The sequence below is a fragment of the Pelodiscus sinensis genome, chromosome 4 (genome assembly GCF_049634645.1).
Source record: "Pelodiscus sinensis isolate JC-2024 chromosome 4, ASM4963464v1, whole genome shotgun sequence".
In the NCBI taxonomy this organism is placed as follows: Eukaryota; Metazoa; Chordata; order Testudines; family Trionychidae; genus Pelodiscus; species Pelodiscus sinensis.
The window spans coordinates 23,323,676-23,335,679 of NC_134714.1; the positions used below are offsets into that span (position 1 = coordinate 23,323,676).

The 12,004-nt window shown below is 41.3% G+C and overlaps 1 protein-coding gene across 1 annotated transcript in view; it reads right to left on the reverse strand.

Annotated features, from left to right (window-relative positions):
- Nucleotides 1-12,004, reverse strand: part of DLK1 (delta like non-canonical Notch ligand 1) — an 80,053-nt gene that overhangs the window by 57,315 nt on the left and 10,734 nt on the right. The gene's annotated exons all lie outside the window — the stretch shown is intronic.

Consider the following 12,004-nt stretch of genomic DNA (forward strand, 5'->3'; position numbering starts at 1 on the left):
TGACATAGTGTATGTGAACTAGATGAACGATGAGACAGAGGAAGCTCCTTCACTTTAAACTTCTGGCTTTGGTTAAGACTGATATAAATGACATAATAAGAGAAATGGGACCTTTAGGAATAGGCTGAGTACATAGTGAGTAAGCCCCTTCACTGAGTGACCCCTGGAGTGTTCATAGTGTGTGCTGCTGCTGCGTCTGCTGAAAGATGAGGCTGACTTGTAGTGGGACGCTGCTGAGGTTTCTGTTTACAAGGAGTTCCTAAAGAAAAGGATTTGAATTTCTAGAATAAATAGAGGTCTCTTTGAATAGCTGAGTCTTGCAATCACCTTTGCATGTCCCCATCCTGAGGCCACCAGGTGTCTGTCCAGTTGCTGATCTCAAATAATTAAGACATAGTAGCCTTAATGGAACAGAATCCAGGTCATGATGCCTGCCTCTGCTGCACTCTTACAGATAATCTCAGCAAGACATTGGGAAAACAAGGAATCTGCTCAAGTGAGACACAGAGCTCATCATCAACTCACAACCCACAACAGAAACACCAACCCAGAAACCAATCTCTGCAACAAACCCCGTTGCCAACTCTGTCCACACATCTACCCTGGTGACACCATCACAGCACCTAACCACATCCACTATACCATCAATGGCTCATTCACATGCACATTTACTAAAACCGTATAGACCATCATGTACCAGCAATGCCTCTCTGCCATGTACATTGGCCAAACTGGACTGTCTCTATGCAAAAGAATAAATGGACACAAATCAGACATCATGAATTGAAACATACAAAAACCAGTGGGGGAGCACTTTTACCTCCCTGGACACACAGTTACTGACTTGCAAGTTGCCATTCTTGGTCAAAAAAAAATCTTCAAAAGTAGACTTCAGAGAGAACCCGCTGGGCTGGAATTCATAGGCAAATCGGTTTAAATAGAAATATGGAATGGCTTTCTCATTACAATACGTAATTTCCCCTTCAGGTACTCTCACCTTCTAATCATTGTTGGAGGTGAGCCACATCCACTCTGATTTAATTAGCACTGATGTCATACTTCCACCTCTGTATCCCTCCCTTTTTTCTTTTCTCTTCAAACATCTGTGGTAGTGAGTTGTATCTCATGAAAGCTTATGCCCTAATGAACATTAGTCTTCAAAATACCACCAGACTTCTTGTTGTTTTTGCTAAAACAGACTAACATGACCACCTCTCTGAGAGCTGTGTATGTCACTAGCAAAGTGATGAAATAAATCAGCTCAAAGCATCTTACCATCTCTGCTGCCAAGTCATATATTTGATGAACAGGAAGGATGACAGATTAGAAATTTGCAAATTTTTATACAAAACAGGGATACTGTCTTTTGGAACAGGTAACAGAACACAACTCTCTCTCAGGCTAGGTCTACATTATAGGCTTTTTTCAGAAAAAGCTACGCAAATTTCCCTCCACAATTTTTCCGATTGCTTTTCCAGAAGAGACTTTTCGCCTTTTGAAAACCTGTGCACTGTAGACATGCCCTCAGAAAGGAAAGAATAGGGAAAAAAATTGAATCTACAAAATACATGGATCCAATGGCCAAAATATTCTTTGAGGCTAACAATCAGGTTGCATGAAGGACAAATATCTGTAAGTTCCCACAAAAAGCCCATGAGAGTGGGTACCACAGGTGAAATTTTTATCCTGAGGCTATGGCTACACTATCAGTTTTGCTGCAAGAGCCTATGCAAATGAAGTGTGGATTAGCATTTTCTCACTCTTCATTTGCATACTCTTTCATGCCGTTATTACACTAGGGGGTTTTGCGCAAAAACAGGCAGTGTGGCCATAGATGTTTTTCACAAAAATACCTTTTCCTGCAAGATCCTTATGCCTTTGAGACAGGCAAACAAGGATCTTGAGGAAAAAGGGTTTTTTTGCACAAAACAGCCACAGCCACACTGCCTGTTTTTGCGTAAAAACCCCTAGCACAAAAATGGAACGAAAGAGTATGCAAATGAAGCACAAGAAAATGCTAATCTGTGCTTCATTTGCATAGGCACTTGCGGCAAAACTCATAGTGTAGCTGCAGCCTGAATGTCCTCATTTCCTGTGAACCCAATTCACTTCCTTAACCCCAAAACAACTTCCTCCCCTCCACACACACACACACACACACACACACACACACACACACACTCTAAAAGCATGAACTTTAACACCTAATTTGTTTGCAAGGACTGTTTTGTGAAAACTTGGACACTCTTCTAAGCACTGAAAGCAAACTAGAAGAAATATGAAACACTGACAACTGCAGACAGCAAGGGATTTAAAAAAAAATCAATAATAACACAGAGCCAAGAAGAGAAGTATATTAAAAGGTTTTAGTATCAACTGTGTCTTACAGATTCTTGCATTTTTCTCATGTTAATTTGATATTCCTTTGTTAATTTGATAAGCAACCGAACTGAAGATATGAGCAAGACATTTGAAATTGCAGATACAATATACATAGCATTGACAGCCCTTCCTTGAAGCCCCAAAAGAGACTACTGGCAGAGAACACCTCAGCAATATTTCTGTGTAGAGTGTAAAATCATAGAATAATAGGGTTGGAAGAGGCCACAGGAGGTTATCGAGTCCAAACCCCATCAAGTGGAAATTATGTATGATATATATAGCAGGGAAGAATATGTGTTTGTGTGAGTGGGGGAAAGGGGAAATAATTATTGGGGAAAGAATTTCAATTACAATAAGAATAATTTGTCTTGTAAAGTGTTCATTGGAAATATGGTACATAGCACCTAGTCACATAAGGTGACAATATATACTACGCTATGGGAAGGCCAAATTCTCTGTTGTGTAAATAGGTGTAGCTCTGCTCAGGTAAATGGATGACACTCAGAGAACAGGGCTCTATGTGTTTCTGAAGCCACAATTTATTAAAAAAAAGAAAAAAAAAGAAGCTTTTCTTTCTTTTGGCATTTTTACTTATAAACCACTTTATGAATCACTGGCAATGAATATTATCCTGTGGAGGGTGTGATTAGCAGATCTCTTCTCATTTAATCATCCACCCAAGACTTTACTCATCAGACAAAGAAGGGAGAGAGGCCATTGACTTTAATTGCAAATAATGGAAAGAAAAAGTATCTGAAATCTGGTACATTTATATTCACTTAGGTGTTACTGTAATGGATTAGATTTCAAAATAGTTTATGGCTCTACCACAAAGATGTAATTAATATATGAGACAGAGGGGTTATGCTTGATTGACGGCTTACAGCCTTCTCTGCAGGGCCTAGCGATGGTGACAATTAAAATAGGTGAACTTTTTAATTTTTATTTTTTAAAACTGAAAATTAATTAGGTTATGTCATCACCTGGATTTGCTTGCAGCATGAAGTTAACATACCAGTTGCCAAGCCAAACAGAGAACAAGCTAAGGCCTTACAGAAAAAATTGCACCTGGAGCGTCCAGAAGCTAAGGAAGAAAATTTCTAACCTCAGAGAGAAGTTGTGAACTGTTATTTCTGCATGAGGCTGACAGCTGAGGACAGAGGTGCCCCCTTTTCTCCTGATATGTCACCCACAACTGCAGTCAAAGGGGCACTATGCTAGGACTGATTGTAGTGACATGGAGTTCTTGGCCCAAGATGGAACAGTGGGTTGTTGTATTAGCCTCTCACTCATGGAGGACTCACTTCAACTCCTGAATAAGGCACATTTGGAAATGGGTGTGATGGTCACAGCTTAGGCACCAAAGGACTCTGCCTGCATTGACACCTTCACCTGAGCACTCTCCTGTTGAGACTCCATGCAGAAATGTTTTTTTTCGGGAATGGTGCCACACCCCTGTGTAGCCATTTGTCCATACACTTTAGTAACCCAGAACACTTAAGGATGAGGCAGGCCGGAACTGGCATGCACAGAGGCAGAGCTAAGGGAGGAAGTTTTACACAATGACTTGCCTGTGCTGTTCATGATCCTATACAGTTGTTGTTATTAGAATGGAGTAACTACCTTATTCTTCTCAACTGACCACAGCGTACAAGGCATTCTTGGCTCAGTTTCCCCTTTCCAAGTCCCCAGTAACTCCAAGAAGTGTACCCTCTAGTCCTTCTGCACTAGCCTTCTAGCTTCAAAATGTAAGTCAGAAAACCATTCTTGCTGCTCTTCTTTCCTTCATCCTTGCCTCTCACAGCTCTCATCTGCCTTTCCTCACCCTCACTCAGGCAGCTCTAAGTCATTGGATTCCCCCATATCTTTTAGCTTTATAACCCTGGATGTTGCCCTGCCCTGTTCATTGGACAGGTGGGAGCACTTGTTCTGGCATTTGGGGAAGGAAGGCTGGATCTGCTTCAGTTGCTGAAGCCAGTCCCCTTGTCCCATCACAATGGATTTTAAATACAGCTGGGAACATTCTTAACGTTTGCCAAAGAGGCACTCCATTTTGATTTATAATCTGAGCAAGTTTCATTGATTCCAAAAGCTGTGCAGATGAGACTGTCCCTTTGGTTACAACACAGCCAGCTACCACACCTTCAAATGTGCTGGCCTGCATCTTAATGGGATTCTTAATCATACTGAGTTGACTACACTGACCAAGCACAACTGAAAAAAATGCATCCTTTTGACCATTAATACAAAGCCAAAGAGTCCATAAGAGGTGATGCAATACACATTAATTTGTCTTTGAAGGTCCTGGTCAACTATGGTGCTTCCTAGTACTTTGGGTCTGGTTTGTAGAAAATAGTCAAAAGATTTTTTTTCCTGTACTAGACCGATTCGTGACACTTCTTCTCAGTAGTTACAGCTGCACACGAGACTTTCAAAATCAAATATTACAGACTATGGCAAGCAGTAGCCCCCAAATTAAGTAACTTCTAGAAAGTAGCTGTAATTGGCAAGACACCAAGGAAAATAGATTTCAGTGCTGGAAACGAAATGAACACTATATTTAGAAGTCATTTTGTTGAGCACACCCAAACAATTTAGCACCCCCCACCCCTCAAAAAAAAAGCTTTGTAGCTTTAATAATAAAGCTGTTCATCTTCTCTGTAGTGTCCTTCAGCAATGGGCAGAACTGCTGAGCACAGACACGCATCTCCCAGCTCTTTCAAAGCCTATTTTTGTTGATGAAAGGTAGTAGATTATGGGTAATGCAATGAGCCAGCTCATGGCTGGTGCAGCAGGAACTGAGGCAGACAGTCAACATGATAACAGCAGAGTGAATATATTGACAGTAAGCTTTTGGTTGACTTCAACTAAAACAGAAATACTGATCCTCTACACCAGCCAACTAGACCTTCAGTCATCCTGACTCCAGACCTAATTCCCTGTCATCCCTCAACCAGAAATGATTAAAATTATTGCCACTCCCAAAACCAATTTAACCTAATGGTGGAAACAACAAAACAAAGTCTTTCCTAGCCAGTTCTGTAAATTCATGCCAGTGTCACAAACTATCAGCATTTATTGATTGTCCCTCTCACAGAAGCAACTACTGGAGACAAAATGTAGAGGATCAACATCAGTGAGAAGAGAGTTTCTTGCTGTAGCTGGTTCATCAGATTTTTTGCTTTGTTCAGAGTGGACAGCACCCCCTCACCAGCAGGGCTGGTCTTACCATGAGGCGAACTGAGGCAGTTGCCTCAGGTGCCAGCCTGGGGGCGGGAGGGAGAGCGCCACTAGGACCCAGAGTGTAGAAAATTGTGTCTGCTGCTGGTGCATACGAACTCTCTCTGCAGTACCATGAGAGGAGTAGAACACGAAGAAGGCAGAACTGTGACCATTCAAAGTTTTGGCCCAAGCGAGGGGACATGGGAGCGTCATTTGAGCTCCCCACCTCAGGTGCCAAAATGTTGTGGGCCGGCCCTGCTCACCAGACTTGTGTTAATGGTTTGGCTAGTTCTCCTTCCTTCCAGCTCAATGCAGTAGGACTCCCCAGAGTGCATTGCTTCATGTGCCAGTCACGTCACTTTGTCTGTGTGACCTCTATCCTCTGCTGATGCACTATGGGATAGCTGCTCAGATTTTCCCAGAATGTACTGACACAAAAAACATTGGAAGTGTGCTAGATGCAGACGCTTAAAACACAGATGTGCTGGTGGAAAGTCTGTTGTGTGGATACACACTGAACCGTGTTACTTGTAATTTGTTTAGATCTCTGGTTCAGTTAAATGTTTACGGTAAAGATGGGTTTTTCTGGTGGGAATTCTTGTGTTCTCACATTCTAGTTTATAGCATCTTGTGTGCTGCAGAAAGACCAGGGCTCTTCTCTCTCTCTCTCATTTACTCATTGGATCATTTTTCTTTGTTTTGTTTAAGATTAAAATGGAATTCACGTGAAAGAACTAGTTTCATTTTTACAGCTTATAGGTGCATTTTCACTAAAGTTACACCAGAGTTGGATTTGTCTTGTATAATTCTCATTTAGCCTGAGCTACATACCCCTGGAAGATAAGACTTGCTTCCTCAAATGCAGCTCAGATACTAAACTTGATGTGCAGCAAACTACTTAGTGTGTCTCAATGGAATCTAAAGGGAAGGTATTTTAGCATCAACTTAATTCTTCTATTCATCAAATACTCATCCTGTGCCCAACCCTGCTGAAATCAATAGGTTTTGTCAAGGCCTTTATTGGGAACAAGTTTGGGTACTTATAGTCCAGTCCAGAACAATTAAATGAAACTATGTGATGTTATGTGACTGAAAAAATAAAAGCATAATTCATTGTATGATAGAGTTTAAAAAGCAATAGAAAATCTATGGATAGAAACTGTAATAAATCAATACATTTGGAATTAAGTTTAAACATTCCCCCACCTTTTCTGTCCTTTGAAACTACTCCATTAAGCACAGATTATTTAGTTACTCTCTTCCTAAAGAGCCAGTCTTTGACAATAAAGAATTATAATTCTATGTATTATCAATTTAAATAATTTACTAAATGATTAAATATTATAGTCTGATTATGTAACTGCAATAAATCAGAGTCATGGATGGTAGGATCTTTTGTGTGAGTTTCATACATTGTATTTCATTATAAAAGCAGAAGTTTCAGAGCCTTGGTGAGTGATAGGGAAATAGGAGTTAAGAAGCTTTCAGCATCATTTATCTGTAATATAGAAGGTAAAAATTGTATCAATATTTTACATTAAAATCATTACTGGATTAAATCTGGCATCTTTTATTAAGAGATTCTTGGGTGGATTGGGAAATTATTTTTTAAGTTAGGGTTACAGGATTTGGACCATAGCTATTACCTGTGAAAACCAGGTTTTAATAGTAGCAATGCAGCCAGCATCTTAACTCCATTTTTGTATGGCAATTTTTTAAAGTAATTTTGGTAGAGATTGGGCCTGATACAATGCCTAGGGAAGTAAACATGAATCTGGCTGGACTGACTCCCTATTATGCCTAGGAAGTGTTAATCTCAGATTTCACTGCAAGAAGGAGATGCCTTTTGCATGTACTGGTTGTGGAGTGCTGTCCCACTTAAAGGGCTTGAAACTGGCTCTTAAAGGTCTTGAAATGCAGAGCCACAGTGACGGTAGTTGCCTGGACTCAATGTGAGCTGGGACTGAGATAGCCTGCCCACACACCGGCTCTTAAAGGGCTTGTAATGGAGAGCCGCAGCAGGGGTAGATGCTAGGACCTGGCTTGAGCCAACACTGAGTGCTTGTAATGCAAACCCTTACTGGTTAATCGTGTAGTTTAAAACATTTTTTAATTACATACTTCTTAACATCCCTAGAAAGACCAAGTTTCCTCTACAGCCTTAGCTGAGAGTCAGATGGCTTTTTGTTTGAGCTGTAGAGGCTCATTCATTAAGCTCCAGAGGTCCCAGGTTCAGTTCCACCTGTCAGAGTTATACAAGCAAGACTTGGATAATTTATACTTTAACCTTTTCTTCTGAACTTCAGCACTTTTAATTTGATTGAACCTACACATATACAGAGACTACGGTAGGATGTGCCAAATGTTTGCCTAATAAATCAAATCCAGTGGAGTGTTATTTGCTTTCATATTAAACTTTAAATCTTTTTCATTAGTTCCATGGGCAATTAGTCAATGAAGCTGTTTGCTGTTGGCCAGTCATTTTGCAAAGGGAGATTAACTAGCCCAGGTGAATTCAGATGTCTGGAAGTTTAAAACTCTCTCTTCTTCCCCTAATATTTTCATTTCTGCTCCCTTAAGGGTGCATCTAGAAAGCACCCTTCTATTGGAATATGTTATACAATTTGTGCTAGGCAAATTGCGTAGCTTATTCAGAGTCTAGTTCTAAAGAGCTTATTTTGAAATTTGGCACTGTGTAGACAGTGCCCAATTCAGAATAAGGCATTATTCTGACAAATCCCTTAACTGGTTACAGGGAAGCTGGAATAGCGCACCCTCTATTTCGGGAAATAGCAGGAGCTTTTATAGATGTGGCATTGGTATTTCGGGATATGTCCGGTATTCTGAAATAGCACCGCAGTCTAGACATACCCTAACATAGTTTTTCTTTTGATAGGTATGTGAGATAATATATTTTACTTGACCAACTTTTGTAGGTGGAAGGTTGGTCGTTTTCAGATATGTAGGTGTCTACCCTGAAAACATGAACATTCCATCAGTGGATGATAATCCAGTACAATTATATTGCCTCAGCTACCTTGTCTCTTTTATATCCTGGCACCAACACAGCTACAACACTACACCTAATTTTTCTTTTGGCATTTTTATAGAATTGGAAGTCTCAGCCTCCCATAAAGCCTATGAAGATTCATAGAGGGTGAAAGTAGAAGTGGAGAGACAGTTATCTCTGCAACACAATGTCCTCTGACCCAGGTCCTACACAGATTTGAGGATTCACAGCTGGGGAGATGAGGGTCAGGAGAGAAATGCATGTTGATTCCTTTCTGAAGCATTTGTTGAATCTGTCAAGAAGTTAATGCAGCCTGAATATTATACGGACAAGGGTACTCTATTTTCATGTTTGAATGGCAGACAGCAAAAAAAGCAGCACAGATGACAAGATGTTTATGGCCCCATTCAATTAAAAAACTAAAACCATTTCCTGATACTTTTAGAATTTTGCAAAAGGTGGGAAATTATTTCCATTTCCCACCATTCACTGTCTCTTTTATACATGCCCTCTCTGCATTATGTCTCATTTAGTCTCTTCACACGATGTTAAATGGGGCTTACGCCGCACATAAAGCCTTAATAAAGCACTCTGAACTGAAATAAATTTTACATTAAACTTCTACGGAATAAGGCTCAAATTTCAATGGAACTGCACATGCTGCAATGAAGGGCAAGTAAAGGTCCCCCTTCTCCTGTGTAAAGTGGGGTAGCTCACCACAATGCAAAAGGTGAACATCAAAGCAAGAGAAATGGAAAATATTTCCTCAGACATTTCACTGTGAAAACATTGAGCTATGGATTCTTTATGAGGTGGCATTTACCAATGCATGGGTTTAAAAAATAATCTGCACAGAGAGCAGCTGGAAGGCAGCAGTATTTTCTTGATCCAGCATTCAAAGAATCATAGAGCTGAAAGAGACCTCACGAAGTCATCAAGTCCAGCCCCCTGCCCAAGGTAGGATCAATCCCAACTAAATCAACCCAGCCATGGCTTTGTCAAGCCGAGACTTAAAAACCTCTAGAGATGGAGATTCCATCACCTCCCTACATAACCCATTCCAGTACTTCACCTTCCAAGTGAAATAGTTTTTCCTAATATCCAACCTAGAATATCGCATGATATTCTTATTGATAAACTAGGCAAATATAACTTAGATAGGGCCACGATAAGGTGGGTGCATAATTGGCTGGATAACCGTAGTCAGAGAGTTGTTGTTAACAGTGCTAAATCCTGCTGGAAAGGGATAACAAGTGGAGTTCCTCAAGGGTCTGTTTTGGGACCAGTACTGTTCAATATCTTCATCAATGATGTAGATATTGGGATAGAGAGTACGCTTATTAAGTTTGCAGATGATACCAAACTGGGTGGGGTTGCAACTTCTTTGGAGGATAGGGACATAATTCAAAATGACCTTAGCAAGTTAGAGAAATGGTCAGAGGTAAACAGGATGAGGTTTAATAAAGAGAAATGCAAAGTGCTCCACTTAGGAAGGAACAATCAGTTCCATACATACAAGATGGGAAGCGACTGTCTAGGAAGGAGCATGGCAGAAAGGGATCTAGGGGTCATAGTGGACCACAAGTTGAATATGAGTCAACAGTGTGATGCTGTTGCAAAAAAAGCAAATATGATTCTAGGTTGTATCAACAGGTGTGTTGTAAGCAAAACTCGTGAAGTCATTTTGCCGCTCTACTCTGCACTAGTTAGGCCTCAGCTGGAGTACTGTGTCCAGTTCTGGACGCCACATTTCAAGAAAGATGTGGAGAAATTGGAAAGGGTACAGAGAAGAGCGACAAGAATGATTAAAGGTCTAGAGAACATGACCTATGAAGCCAGGCTTCATGAACTGGGCTTATTTAGTTTGGAAAAAAGAAGATTAAGGGGGGACATGATAGCGGTTTTCAAATATCTAAAAGGGTGTCACAAGGAGGAAGGAGAAAATTTGTTCCTCTTGGTTTCTGAGGACAGGACAAGGAGTAATGGGCTTAAAGTGCAGCAGGGGAGGTTTAGATTGGACATTAGGAAAAAATTCCTAACTGTCAGGGTGGTCAAATATTGGAATAAATTGCCAAGGGAGGTGGTGGAATCTCCCTCTCTGGAGATATTTAAGAACAGGTTAGATAGACATCTGTCAGGGATGGTGTAGACGGAGCTTGGTCCTGCCTTGAGGGCGGGGGGCTGGACTCGATGACCTCTTGAGGTCCCTTCCAGTCCTATTATTCTATGATTCTATGATTCTATGACCTCCCCCACTGTAACTTGAGACCATTGCTCCTTGTTCTGCCATCTGTCACTACTGAGAACAGCCTCTCTCCATCCTCTTTGGAACCTCCCTTCAGGAAGTTGAAGGCTGCTATCAAATCCTCCCTCACTCTTCTCTTCTGCAGACTAAACAAACACAAATCCCTCAGCCTCTCCTCATAGGTCATGCGCTCCAGCCCCTTAATCATTTTGGTTGCCCTCTGCTGGACCCTCTTCAATGCATCTACATCCTTTCTATAATGGGGGGGTGCCCAGAACTGGACACAGTACTCCAGATGTGGTCTCACCAAAGCCAAATAAAGGGGAATAATCACTTCTCTAGATCTGCTGGCAATGCTCCTCCTAATGCAACCTAATATGCCATTAGCCTTCTTGGCTACAAGGGCACACTGTTGACTCTTATCCAGCTTCTCATCCACTGTAATCCCCAGGTCCTTTTCTGCAGAACTGCTGCTTAGCCAGTCAGTCCCCAGTGCTTGGGATTCTTCCACCCTAAGTGCAGGACTCTACACTTGTCCTTGTTGAACCTCATCAGATTTCTTTTGGCCCAATCCTCTAATCTGTTTAGGTCACTCTGGACACTATCCCTGCCTTCCAGTATACCTACCTCTCCCTCTAGCTTAGTGTCATCTGCAAACTTGCTGAGGGTACAGTCCATCACCTCATCAAGGTCATTAATAAAGAAGTTGAACAAAACCGGTCCTAGTACTGATCCTTGGGGCACTCTGCTAGCAACCGACTGCCAACCTGACATCAAGCCATTGATCATAACCCATTGAGCCCGACATTCCAGACAGCTATCTATCCATCTTACAGTCCATTTATCCAATCCATACTCCCTTAACTTGCTGGCAAGAATATTGTGGGAGACTATCAAAAGCTTTGCTAAAGTCAAGGTATATCACATCCATTGACTTCCTCATATCCACAGAGACGGTTACCTCATCATAGAAGCTAATCAAATTGATGAGGTATGACTTGCCCTTTGTGAATCCATGTTGGCTACTCCTGATCACTTTCCCCTCTTCCAAGTGCTTCAAAATGGATTCCTTGAGGCTCCCCTCCATGATTTTTCCAGGGACTGAGGTAAGGTTGACTGGTCTGTAGTTCCCTGGATTGTCCTTC